The sequence below is a fragment of the Dendrobates tinctorius genome, unplaced genomic scaffold (assembly GCF_039654945.1).
Source record: "Dendrobates tinctorius isolate UK_male_01 unplaced genomic scaffold, ASM3965494v1 ptg000086l, whole genome shotgun sequence".
Taxonomy (NCBI): domain Eukaryota; kingdom Metazoa; phylum Chordata; class Amphibia; order Anura; family Dendrobatidae; genus Dendrobates; species Dendrobates tinctorius.
In genome coordinates, this window is record NW_027361754.1 from 18,242,076 (window position 1) to 18,256,295 (window position 14,220).

Sequence of the window (14,220 nt, forward strand, 5' to 3'; positions counted from 1 at the left end):
CCCATCATCATCTGCGGACTTTACATCGCCTGGTGCAGACCAGATTTCAGGAACTAGAGCATCCAAAACAACGCCTCTGCGGGGGACAGCTCTTCAGGCTGGGGACCGGGTGTTGGTTCGAGGTAAACATCCTCGAGATAAACTTGAGTATCAGTGGGAGAAGAACCCATATCAGGTGAAGCAGAGAATCAACTCTGAAGGGCCGTCTACGAAATTCAACCAGAAGGGGAAGAAAACGCTTCCACTCGAATAGTTCACCGAAACATGCTACGACCCTGTTTGTCGAGAGATCCTGACCAGGTGGAGGAAGTACAAGACGTTCCTGAAGTACCTCCTCCAGACATCGCTGATGGTGAAGAAGAGAAAGGTTCTGAACAACCGCTTGTACATCTAAGAGATGGACAAGAGCTTGATGTTCCTGATGAGACTGTCTCATTGGAAATGGGCATGTCCCTGCCTTCACCTGTACTACCTGACTCGACTACCCAACTTGACTCTGCTACTCCTTCTGACTTACGGCGCTCCGAACGGACAACTGCTGGATTATCCCCCAACCGATACAATCAAGATCAATTTATTTGGCAACAAATCGTTCAAGGACAAGAACTCTCACCCGTGGAATGGCGAGCAAAAGGAGAGGGGGAGTGTAAGAAGATGGTCCCTCTCTTGCGCCGGTTCCGGAACTGTTGGGGCTGTCACCATTGTTGCCTGGGAAAGCTTTGCATCCCGGACCGACCTTTGCACTGTTCAACAGGGGTCGTGTCTTTAAAAAAAGGGGCTGTGCGTGGGAACAAAGGAGGATACTTGGCGGGAAGACAGCGCGCTCAGTAGGGGAAGGTTGGTTCTCTTTCCTTTGAGCAACGTGACAGTGCAGGCCTGCGCTATAGACCCTCTGCTATCAAGGACAGTGTCTGTGAGCAGAGACCTGCTGTGTGCCTGCTGTTTCCTGCATCCAAAAGTGCCAGATGCTCTGGGCCGGTTTGTGTTGCGCACGTGCCGCCTGAGACAGGGTGACTTGCATAGAACTGTGTCCTACCTCACCCATAGTGTTCTGCCAAGCTGAACCACGCTCGGGCAGCATCATAGACTATTCTTCACTCTGCATGGCGAATCCAGACCCAGGACCTCGCTCAAGACAGCGAGGACTCATCGCCACAGTTGGGAACCGGATCTTCAACTTCTCCAGGACTACCCCGGGATCATCCCTCACCGGTGGCGATGGTGCACCATTGAACATTAGGACTCTGCAGCTAAGACGCCGTGAGACTGATAAGTTTAACCCCTCATGAACAGTTGCTTAGTCGATTGCCATTGTTACTTTACTGTTAACTCTTGTTCTGCCTCCTGTCCGTCACTGTATCCCAGAGCAGCTCCAGCAGAGCACAGCCCTGTTCTATGTTTAGTGGCCGTTCTCAGTACTGCAGCTCAGTTCCTATTGAAGTGAATATAAGGTGAGCCGTGCTGTTCTGCATCTGTACACAGCAGCTGATCTTGGGGGGGCCGCCGGATATTGGCCCCCTCCTCAATCTGACATTGATGACTTGTCAAAGTTCTGAACTTACCGTATAAAGCTTTTAACCTTTTTTTGATTATCTGTGGTTCACAGGGGGGTTGTGAGGGGCTACAAGTTGTGTTCTGCTCCCCTGCGATGTTAGGACGGGGGATGGGATGTTGATGTCACCAATATTTTACCAATACAGAATAGGTTACAGATTACACAGATATTGGTACGCTTGTCTTGTGTCCTGGTTTTGTGCGAGTATACACAAAAATAATGTGAACAATTCAAAAATAAGTAAAAACAAAAGTGATAAAAACTGCTGTTCTACTATTCAGCCAGTAGAGGGCAGTCACACGCCTAATCTCCATGATGAGGCCGCTGCAGGCTGAGACTCTTCACATACATTCGTGTCTGGTGCCGATCAGTGGAGGATCCAGGTGTGAACACCGACCCAAAGGGACACATTTATCCATAAAAATCTGTAAATGGAAATGTAAAATTATATCTAAAATGGCTAAGCTGCAAACTCCAGATTTGCAGTTTTTCAGTCCCCGTGCCTCCTCCAAAAAGATTAAAAGAAAAAGAACAATTTAAATGTCCCACGTCCCCAAAATGTATCCATGGGAAAGTCAGCTCCCCGCCTCAATAAACAACGAGCCGTCCTCCAGCTACATCAACGGAGAAGAAAAAGTTGCAAAATCCAAAAATTTTTTAAGAAAGGTGAGAATTTATCACCACTAAAGTATAAAATAAAACCTTTGCAGTTTTGGTGTCGCCATGATCGCACTGAGCGGGAAAATCTCTTTCTGCACAGATGACATTGTGGCCGCCGCTCTGCAGCCTCCGCTCCTCCTGCTACAGGATTTCTATCATTCGCCTGACATTTGTGGCTGATTCTCCTGGGAAGTGATGGAATCATCTACTGAGGCTTCTGCTCCGGACCTGTGATGATTCGAGCCCCATGCGGCCAGAGGACGGATCGCGCTCTTTTTCTGGCCGCTCTGGATTTGGGAACATTTGTCTCCGGATGCCGAGAAGAGATGACTGTGTCCTCTATTAATCGAGTCTTGGAGCAAATTTTGGACATTTGTCCCCCGAATTATAAAGACCAGTCCTGATGGCGGATAATAGGAGCTGAGCCACTTGCTACATGGCGTACAGAATAGTGACCACAGCTCTGGAGGTGACTAAAGGATAAGACCTGATATAACAGCAGAATAGTGACTGCAGCTCTGGAGGGTAAGACATAATGCAACAGCAGAATAGTGACCGCAGCTCTGGGGGTGACTGAAGTGTATGTAAGCAGGAAGCAGTGATGGGCAGGAGGCAGAGCAAGGGTTAACAAAAGGTAACAATTTAATAGATCAGGGTTTTCACTCCTCGCAGGGAGGTAAATGGTTAAAGGGTGAATGGTAGGAATAATAACTGTAAAACAAGGGTAGTCCAGAGAAAGAACTTATTGTGTCCTGTATGATTCTCTATAGGAGATTATCCCGCAGGGGTTATAGCTCCGGCAGAGCCCAGGGGGTGATGTACTCAGATGAGGTCTTTTACACGGTGGTCCGTCTTCTGGCGGCAGCGGTCGGTCTTCCCCCCCCCCCCGGCAACAAAGTTGGCAGCCTCAACAGTCCCGGACTGCAGCACAGGTACCTGCAGCCCGATCCATCTCCTTACAGGTAAGATATGATGTAACAGCAGAATAGTGACCGCATCTCTGGAGGTGACTGGAGGGTAAGACATGGTGTAACAGCAGAATAGTGAGTTGCAGCTCTGGAGGTGACTGGAAGGTAAGACATGATTTAACAGCAGAATAGTGACCGCAGCTCTGGAGGTGACTGGAGGGTAAGACCTGATATAACAGCAGAATAGTGACTGCAGCTCTGGAGGGTAAGACATAATGCAACAGCAGAATAGTGACCGCAGCTCTGGGGGTGACTGAAGTGTATGTAAGCAGGAAGCAGTGATGGGCAGGAGGCAGAGCAAGGGTTAACAAAAGGTAACAATTTAATAGATCAGGGTTTTCACTCCTCGCAGGGAGGTAAATGGTTAAAGGGTGAATGGTAGGAATAATAACTGTAAAACAAGGGTAGTCCAGAGAAAGAACTTATTGTGTCCTGTATGATTCTCTATAGGAGATTATCCCGCAGGGGTTATAGCTCCGGCAGAGCCCAGGGGGTGATGTACTCAGATGAGGTCTTTTACACGGTGGTCCGTCTTCTGGCGGCAGCGGTCGGTCTTCCCCCCCCCGGCAACAAAGTTGGCAGCCTCAACAGTCCCGGACTGCAGCACAGGTACCTGCAGCCCGATCCATCTCCTTACAGGTAAGATATGATGTAACAGCAGAATAGTGACCGCATCTCTGGAGGGTAAGACATGGTGTAACAGCAGAATAGTGAGTTGCAGCTCTGGAGGTGACTGGAAGGTAAGACATGATTTAACAGCAGAATAGTGACCGCAGCTCTGGAGGTGACTGGAGGGTAAGACATGATGTAACAGCAGAATAGCAACCGCAGCTCTGGAGGTAATTGGAGGGTAAGACGTGATGTAACAGCAGAATAGTGAGTTGCAGCTCTGGAGGTGACTGGAGGGTAAGACATGATGTAACAGCAGAATAGTGATTGCAGCTCTGGAGGATGACGTTATGATGCTGCTGCTGTCCATTAGTCATGTGTGACATAGTCAAAGACATACTGATAGGGAATTTAGATTGTGAGCCCCATAGGGGACAGCGGTGATAATTTGTGCAAACTGTAAAGTGCTGCGGAATATGGTAGCGCTATATAAAAATAAAGATTATTATTATTATGGGTGCAATCACCGGTCTCAGCTGTCATCTTGACTACTCGTCCTTACGCGACGTCCTGCACAGTATATTTCTGATGTCCTGTGATCAGTATAGTGTGGGTTTTACAGTCCCTGAACTTCTTCGATACAGTCTGTACTCCACTCTGGAGAACATACTCAGTATGTGCCCGGGCTGCAGTTATCTGCTTGTCTGCAGTCACAGTATTTGTAACATGATGAGAAATGTCATCCATTGCTTAATTCACCAAGTACAAATTCCCCTTTTTCCCCAAAATGTAAAAGGGAAAGTCCCTTAAGAAAGGACTCGACTGGGGTGAAACATTCCATCCCAGATCCTGTTAATGTGAAGAGACTGACACATTTGTAAGAACAATTTTAATGGGGCAATTAAATAAAATCAATCGGATGTTTCCTGCTTAAAAAATAAAGAAAAAGCAAAGAAATGTAAATCTCGAGAAAAAAAAAAGATCGTTTTTTCTAATAAAACTTTGGTGATTGCTAAGGATCAGTGACGATTAGTTAATTCTTGTCTTTAGAAGTTATCCCCATCTGTACTCGCTTATATTGCACCATCATGTTCCACAGCTCCTTACAGGCACCATCACTGTCCCCATTGGGGATCACAATCTATTTTACCTATCAGTATGTCTTTGCAGTGTGGGAGGAAACCCACACAAACACAGGGAGAGAACATACAAACTCTTTGCAGATGTTGTACTTGGTGGGATTTGAACCCAGGACGCTAGCACTGCAAGGCTGCAGTGCTAACCACTGAGCCACCATGCTGCCCTATACCTTTAGGGTTGGGGATTACTTCCCGATCACTGGAGATCCATCCCACTTGACTCCAAGAATGATGCCCTGTAGAGCTCCGTCTAGATGGAGCGCTGGTCAAGCTTGTGCACCGACGCACAATTCCTTCTCTACTGTATGTCAGTGCCAGAGATACATGATTGCAGACACATACAGACCCTATAACTAATAGGGAGGTGGTCTCCTGTGCTGTGGATAGGTAACAATTTGGAAAGTTAGTGAAAATCCAGCATTTGATTTTCATTTCAAAACTTCGTTACATACCATGAATGCGATCCTGCACATAAATGCTGTTTTGAAACACGTAGGTTTTTGCAGCTATCTCCAGGATGTCCTGATTTGTTTGTTATTTTATGCCTCTACAATATTACTTTGCATGTTTCAATAAAAGTTTTTGTTTTTATTCAAAACTGGATTTTCAGTAACTTTCCAGGTCTCGTCCATTCCTTCCCAGCTGGGATTTTTCATCCCATGGATCTAACTAAGGCCGGTTTCACATTTGCGCTTTATAGCGCAGCGACGGCCTGCGCACGGCCCCTGCTAAGCCCCGCCCCCTGCCCGCCCCATCCGGTCATCGCCGCCTACTAGCGCACATGGGCCCTTGCGATCTGCGCACCCTATCTTTAGCATAGGGTGCGCGGATCGTGCGCTGGCCGTGCAATAGCAGGATATTGCCGTGCGCTGCGCACTTTTGAAGGTGCGCCCGTGTGCGCCGAACGCAGCATGTTGCATTTCGGCGCGCACGGCGCACCTTCAAAAGTGCGCAGCGCACGGCAAAATCCTGCTAGCGCACGGCCAACGCACGATCTGCGCACCCTATGCTAAAGATAGGGTGCGCAGATCGCAAGCGCCCATGTGCGCTAGTAAGCGGCGATGACCGGATGGGGCGGGCAGGGAGCCGGCAGGGGGCGGGGCTTAGCGGCAGCCGTGCGCAGGCCGTCACAGCGCTATAAAGCGCAATTGTGAAACCGGCCTAAGCAATTGAGACGTGAGCAGAAAGCAGACATTTCTTCTATAGGTGATAACTTGTATTTTATACACCCCCTTATTTACCCGATGACTACGTTGGTATTAAACACTATTAATGCCTATGACACAGTCCTGAGCGTGGCCAAGATTAGTCGGCTTCATCCCTGTATTTCTTTTATTGTGCCGTTCTCACCTTTAATAAAAGACGATGACTCTTACAACCTTGGACATAACCTTAAAGGGAACTTACAGGACATGCCTAGCCAACTTATTGGAGCAGCGGCTACAGTGAGAAAGTGAATGAAGTTTTATTCTTGCTGCAGCTGCTCATTTCCAATCATCAGGGCAGTGCATGGGTACGTTACTGTTACCATCATGTAATCACTCTCCGACACGTCTTGAGTGAGGAAAAGAAGGGCTCAATTCTGGATTTACTAGCAGATGAATACAGTGAGCGTCATGTTGCCTCTATCCGTAAATTCTCTAAGACTGTAGTCAATTACAATAAGGTCAAGCAGCAGACATTGTGGACAACAAAGCTACAGACCGGTGTAGGGGAAGTGGGCTGACATACGGACTTGTCTGCAGAGGAAGGGTTAATGTACATTGTGCTGGACATGGACTTCTGTAAATGAAAGTGGAAGACAGCTAGAGAGAGGAGAAGAATGTTGTAGTACAGGGTTTCGGCCACTAGGGGGAGGAGACCAAATACAGCAGAAGTGCAGGAAGGTGTAGTACTGCAGTTTGGCCACAAGATGGGAGCAGTGAGAGCAGGACTGAACATCATCTTAGGGCTACGAAACCTAACAGTCATGGGGGTCGGGGTTACAGGAACTCTAGAGGCAAATTCCCAGTGAGAAAGGGGATAAAAGGAAGGCAGAGAGTTCCAGAACAGTCAGTCCTGGGAGAGGAGGTCAGGAATGCAGAAGACTGGAAGGAGAGATGAGACAGGAAGAAGCTCCAGAGAAGGACTGGTGAGAGAGACGGTCAGGGGGTGGCCCTGACAGGAGAGCCGCAGACAGAGACAGCCTGGGGTACCACAAGACGGACGGACTCGGACTGGTGAAGCGCTGTGGTGGTAGGCCTAGGGCAGCCACAGTGAAAGAGCCGCGAGGGACATCAATTAGCCAAAGGAACGAAGTGAAGGTACCCGGGCCTGTGTGCGGAGTCGAGCAGCTGCTGTGTGGTGCTGCGGAGTTTATCGTGCAGCTGCTGTGTGGTGCTGCGGAGTTTGTCGTGCAGCTGCTGTGTGGTGCTGCGGGTCGTTGAAAGTACGACCAATAAAGAGGACCTGTTGAACGCACTCCAGTCTCTGTCTCAGTCTATTCGCGGCGAATAAAAGGGTCACCTCCGGTCGGCACACCTACCTACATTTGGCGTAGTCAGCAAGATCACCGCCGATACACCATCTTCAGCGGTAAGCCTTCCCCGAAGATTCCAAGGACCCAAGATGAACAGGTTGAAGATTTCCCCTGTGGATTACAAAATTGGACTGTGTTCAGGATTGCTGCCTGTCATCAGGCGGATCCTGAGTGGAAAAAAACTTTGCAGGATGGCGGTGGCGTATAAGCGCCTGAAAGAATCGAAGGAGCGTGCAGCCACATTGGACTACCAGGAGCAGCCGCTGGAGGAGCTGTTGCCGACCGTCCTTGCGGAACCATCAGGCCAGGAGGCTGGTCCTGCCGGACGGCAGGATGAAGAATGGCAGCGGACCTCAGATGATGGGAGCGGGAGCTGCGGAGGAGCAGCGGAGACCAGCGACACCCCTGACCGACTTCTGGTAGAGTGGTGGAACAGCATGCAGGAAGCCGCGGTGCCGGGAAAGGTGAGAGTACCTCCAGCGCAGCCGGTGGTGCCACAGGAAGTTCCCGCCCCCACGTCCCGAGCACAAGACAGACCCCAGGGCCTCAACACCGGCCCTTGGCCTCCCCGCTTGGTCTCCCACTCTCCAGCGACCCCGACTCCGGATGACTCCGTGGCCCCCGCAGGGCTGATCGACATCTCCGCCGACGATCCCAAGCCACCCGGCGGCGCCTCGTCCCGCGTCGCCGGCACGGAGCAGACCCGCCGCCACCCCTGCCGCACTCCACATCCCGGCGGCGGCCTATCCAACGAAGCCCGCCGCCACTTCGGCCCCGCTCCAGACCGCTGCAGTGGCCAGGCCGTCAGCCTCCACGGCCTGCTCACCGATGACCGAGGCCACCTCTGCTCTGCTTCCAATTCCGGCTGCGGCCTACTCACCAGCACCTGTGACTGCCGCTGCCGCACTCCAGATTGCGGCTGCGGCCTGGCCGCCGGGCTCCGCCGCCTCTGCAGAGCAGTCTGCCGTCCGCGCTGTCAGACCCCGGCTTCCCCGCTCCGCTTCTTGCCAGTCGGCGTCCCCGGCCCCCTGCCTGCGGTAGGAGCTGGGAGCTGAGTAGAGCGGAGCCACCACGTTGCCGGAGATGAGCGCACCCACGCCACCACCGGTGGTGAACTGCTGGGCCCCGACGCTGTTCCCCGGTGGGGACGCGGGGTCTGGATCCCCTGTCGCTGGACATCCACTCCGGGCATCTCCGGTGGTCACCGGGCCCTGCGGAAGAGGTGCAAATCCATGATGCGCAGAGGTGACTGAGGCCTTCTCTGCCCCTAAGACTCTTCCGCTGTTTAAAGATGCTGTAGCGGCAGAGCTCTCTTCAGCCCATGCCAGGGCCTGGTCCTCAAGCAAAGATATGGTGCAGGATGCACGCCGCGGAACTATCCTTGGCCCCTTATAATGCATCTCTCAGGAGGGAGATGTACTCCTGGGCCCAGGGCAATAAGGACACTTGGGGCCTAGGGACAGTCAAGACATCCCGAGGACTTCACGGCTGTGGAGTTCCCTTGCTCTTGGCGAAACATCGGCCGTCAGGAGATGATCCAGAGTATCCTTAAAAATGGACCACCGGGACTGCTGTGCACTGTTGCGCAGCATGGGGACTGTTCCGCGTCCCCTCGGGGAAAAATACCCTACTCTTGATGCAGCGGGGATGTGTAGGGGTGCTGTTCGCAAAGGAAGGGGGCGCACCACTGTTTAAAAGTATTGTTGAAAAATGTTTAAAAATGCATCATGAAGCAGTATGATAATGATGTGCAGTTTGATAAGATTGTAGGAATAATGTCCGTGAACTAACGGAGAAAGTGACTAGTTTAAATGGTTAAGACTAAAACGGAAAAGAAATGTTTCGATAATGTTTGAAACGTTGCATAATGATACTGGTAGATATAGGTATAATGGAAAAGGAAATAGTGAATAGTTTAATATCAAGAGTAGTTCTTTAGTAAATAGGTAACAAAACTAGTGAGTAGTTTAAGTATAGTATGGTAATTAATATAGAATGTTGGAAAGAATAGGGTAAATGTACCCATCAAAAAGGAATGTATGTTGACACTATAGTATGTATAGTGAGTTTAAGAATATTATGCAAAAATGAAAATGTTCAACAGGTCCCGGGTACTCGAAGTGAAGAGAAAAACGCCGACCATAACTATTTAATTTGACAAGACAAAATAGATAGATGAGATTGAAACAGACAACGGTCCCTAGGTCAGGCCTGAGTACCACGAACACCCCAATAGGATAGGAGGACGCTGACAATGACCTGGTAAGTTAGGGCCTCGGTCATTGCGCTCCAAATTGTAGAAGGTGACAGAAGGGGAGAAAAGTAGGAAGCATGCACCCGTAGAGGAATCCGGGTGGTTTTAGCCCAACCAAACGGAATTGTCATAGTGGCGTACGCGCCGGCAGGTAGCCGTAAGCTACTCGGAGCATGGTGCTCCCGGTTTGGTTCAACCCCCGCGTATCGTGGCTCTGGCTCAACAACCGGTCCAACAAGAGAAGGTGGGGAAGCTTCAGAATGACAAAGAGAGGGGACGAGATTGTCGAGGAGGACAAAGGAAGGGAGAGTGTAGGGGAAGTGGGAGTGTAGGGGAAGTGGACTGACATATGGACTTGTCTGCAGAGGATGGGTTAATGTATATTGTGCTGGACATGGACTGCTGTAAATGAAGGCGGAAGACAGCAAGACAGAGGAGAAGAATGTTGTAGTACAGGGTTTTGGCCAATAGGGGGAGGAGACCAAATACAGCAGAAGTGCAGGAAGGTGTAGTACTGCAGTTTGGCCACAAGATGGGAGCAGGGAGCAGTGAGAGCAGGACTGAACATCATCTTAGGGCTACGAAACCTAACAGTCATGGGGGGCGGGATTACAGGAACTCTAGAGGTTAATTCCCAGTGAGAAAGGGGATAAAAGGAAGGCAGAGAGTTCCAGAACAGTCAGCCCAGGGAGAGGAGCTCAGGAGTGCAGAAGACTGGAAGGAGAGACGAGACAGGAAGAAGCTCCAGAGAAGGACTGGTGAGAGAGACGGTCAGGGGGTGGCCCTGACAGGAGAGCCGCAGACAGAGACAGCCTGGGGTACCACAAGACGGACGGACTCAGACTGGTGAAGTGCTGTGGTGGTAGGCCTAGGGCAACCACAGTGAAAGAGCCGCGAGGGACATCAATTAGCCAAAGGAACGAAGTGAAGGTACCCGGGCCTGTGTACAGAGTCAAGCAGCTGCTGTGTGGTGCTGCAGAGTTTGTTGTGCAGCTGCTGTGTGGTGCTGAGGGTCGTTGAAAGTACGACCAATAAAGAGGACCTGTTGAACGCACTTCAGTCTCTATCTCAGTCTATTCGCGGCGAAGAAAAGGGTCACCCCCGGTCGGCACACCTACCTACACCGGCAGACGGTGAAAAACGACTCTCCACTGACCGGGATGACCGTCATCTTATTCGAATGTCATTCAGCAACCACAGGATGACATCAAGTGACCTACAAAAAGAATGGCAGCTGGGGTGAAGTGCACGGCAAGAACAGTTCGTAACAGGCTCCTAGAGGCAGGGCTCAAGTCATGTAAAGCTAGAAAAATCCTTTCATCAATGAGAAGCAAAGGAGAGACAGGCTGAAGTTTGCCAAAGACCATAAGGATTGGACCATACAGGACTGGAGTAAGGTAATCTTCTCTGATGAGTCTAATTTTCAGCTTTGCCCAACACCTGGTCATCTAATAGATGGAGACCAGGAGAGGTGTATAAGCCACAGTGTCTTGCACCCACTGTGAAATTTGGTGGAGGATCGGTGATGATCTGGGGATGCTTCAACAAGGCTGGAATTGGGCAGGTTATTCTTTGCGAAGGATGTATGAAACAAGCCGCATACAAGGTTATCCTGGAAAATTAGTTGATTCCTTCTGCTCAGGCAATGTTCCCCAACTCCGATGACTGGTTTTTCCAGTAGGACAATGCGCCGTGCCACACTTCTAGGTCAATAAATGTGTAGATGAAGGACCACCACATCAAATCCCTGTCATGGCCAGCCCAATCTCCAGACCTGAACCCCATTGAAAACCTCTGGAGTGTAATCAAAAGGAAAATGGATAGTCACAAGCCATCAAACAAAGAACTGCTTAAATTTTTGTACCAGGAGTGGCATAAGGTCACCCAAAAGCAGTGTGAAAGACTGGTGGAAAGCATGCCAAGACACATGAAGGCTGTGATTAAAAATCATGGTTTTTCCACAAAATATTGATTTCTGAATTCTTCCTGGGTTAAAACATTAGTATTGTTTCTAAATGATTATGAACTTGTTGAACTTGTTTTCTTAGCATTATTTGAGGTCTGCAAGCACTGCATTTTTTGGTTCTTTTGACCATTTCTGATTTTCTGAAAATAAATACAAAATTTAGTACTTGGAAATTCGAAGACATGTTGTCAATAGTTTATAGAATAAAAGAGCAATTTACATTTTACTCAAAAATATACCTATAAAAGAGAAAAAACAGACAAACTGAAAATTTTGCAGTGGTCTCTTCATTTTTGCCAGAGCTGTATATATACATATGTGTGTCACTGACATATATATATATATATATATATATATATATATATATATATATATATATATAAAACTAGTTGAAGAGCCCGGCGCTGCCCGGGCATAGTAACTAACTACGGTTAGTTATAACAAATTATAATGATTATATATATATATATATATATATATATATATATTGTAGGGATGTGACTCGCTCAGGTGCAGCGGGAGACAATCATGAGGCAGGTTCTTTCCAAAGTTCATGAGGTTTATTTGCTCCATAAACCATAACTCAGCATATCACCAAAATAGCCTCTAGCTTGGGCACAAAAGAACATAAATGTCCGTGGCTTCAGACTCGGACCGAGAGTCTCAGCACATGCTGGGAGGTGTAGTCCTCCCCATATACAACTAATATACATAGGCCAGGGCGATGTCCAGAGCAGCGCTCTATCTGCAGCCGCAGACCCAGGAAGGTTTCTCCTTCCTTAGCACACAGGCCCCTCTCTGTAGTGTCCCACCTGGACACAGGGAAGTCTGTCCACACTCTCACAGACTCCCTCCACTCTCTCACATGTGCCAAACACCTCAATTACATAGCCCTGTAACCACACCCACAGGTGATCACATGGCTATGACATCACTAAAGGTTGTATAGACACACACAGGCTTCCCTGACACAGTGTAACAGAAAGATCAGCAGTACCTCTGCTGATCAATACACCCTGGAGCCTGCATCCCAAGGCCACCCACCTTGAGACCCATAATGGTCATTTAGGACCCTGCTCCTGTTACCACACTGAATGTGCCTGTACACCCGTCCTGGGATACCCACACAGCGCCCCCTAGCTGACATAGTGGTAACTACACCACATACCTCCCCCCTCTGTTCAAACTTGTGGGGTTGAACACATGACATCACCCAGGTATCTTGAGACCTGGCACCCATGTCACCTTGCCCTACAAGTCGAGAGGACCATCTCCGTCTGTTTCGGTAGTCAAACTGCCTCATATTCACGTTAGGCCTCCCCCGCCCCCAGCGGTCAGTATCTCGGCCTTGGGCTTTGGCCTTCCCGTCAACGTCCGTCAGTGTGATCAGACACTCTTTAGTCTCCACCTGTTTGCAGTGCGCTCCGTCACCCGACCTTTCTCTCACTGGCTGGCTCTCCCAGTTCACACGGTCATGAGTCCCACGTCCAGCTGGGCCAACTGGCTGGTCTGAGTCTGACCCTCTGTCACTATGTCCACCACCGGGTCTCGTGCCTATGTTACTACGATTAGAACGGCCACTTGCGGACTCTCGACGTTCTTGTCTTCGACTACCTGTCCTTTCATTCTTTGGAGGATCCCTTCGGGCCTTTACAACTTGGGTTGGAGGTGGATGCCACCTGACGTTCTGTATCTGCTTATTCATCTGCAGCCGATCCTGTCTTAGCTGCTCAATCTCCTTCAGGTACGCTACCCGATATTCCAGGAGCATGCGAAGCGTCTCAATGTTTTCCACCGAACCAACCACAATGACAGGAACCATGTCATCTTCAACAGCGACTTGGATTTCACCAGCAGGTGGGATCCTCACTCTCTTCACACTGGATCGATTCACCATCTCCTGCATCACCTTTCCAAGTCTGCCAATGACTTTCCCTACCAGATTTCTGGGTACCGGAATTATGTCTTCCACAAAGCCCAGCCGACTTTGTGCTTCCCTTGCAAGCTCCAGACGTCGAGCGGCTTTCCTATTATGCTCCACGAGCATCTGTTTCGTGCGGAGACATTGTAGGTGCATCTCCTTCAGGACAGCCACCCTTCTCTCTGTGTCTTCCGTTTCTGCCAGTATCACCAACTGGTCTGTTTCTGGTGCCCAGCTCACACTATAGGCCTTTACTGCCTTTTTAAAGGTCTCATGCACACCTTCGCTGGCACACGCTTCTCGCACGTCTTCGGGTACCTCCATCACGCACTTGAAGGCCATGGACTTGCTCTCATCCTGGACAGATGGCTCTGGGTTCCCCACGGACACTTCCCTCAAGGTATCTGCCAAGACCGGGTGACTGTCTTGTGCAGCTCTTGGCTCACCATCTTCCTGAGATTTACAGTCTTCAGGACCCTTTTCCAAGATGGGCTTTGGCAGTTCTGCCTTGCTATCAGTCAGGCACGGCTGCTGTACGTCTTCGCCCATCCACTTCTCCCGTAGAAGACCTTTTCCTACTCCACTGAGTTCTTGCAGAACTTTATCTCGCTCCTCTGCCAGGTAGCGACG